The following is a 276-nucleotide window of genomic DNA, read 5'->3' as shown; positions in this document are numbered from 1 at the left end:
AGAAGCATGTGCAAGTAAAGGCACAAGAAGTCATGCATGAACACACCTTGTTATGCAATATAAGATGACTTTCTTTATATTTTTCATATTACAATAATTTAAGTGCCTCCCCCTGGTCCCTCCCCCTCCTCTCTGCTCACCTGCTTCAAGGTTCCGAGCGAAGGAAGGAGGAAGGGAGGGGTCGAAAGGTCACCGTTTAGGTCAGGTCACGGCTTTTGTAGACAAGGTCATTAAATATACCACAAGGGAAATCTCGTGAGCTCACCTGCAGGTGGG

The sequence above is a fragment of the Penaeus monodon genome, chromosome 19, assembly GCF_015228065.2.
Source record: "Penaeus monodon isolate SGIC_2016 chromosome 19, NSTDA_Pmon_1, whole genome shotgun sequence".
NCBI classification, from domain to species: domain Eukaryota; kingdom Metazoa; phylum Arthropoda; class Malacostraca; order Decapoda; family Penaeidae; genus Penaeus; species Penaeus monodon.
This window is presented reverse-complemented; position numbering follows the sequence as displayed.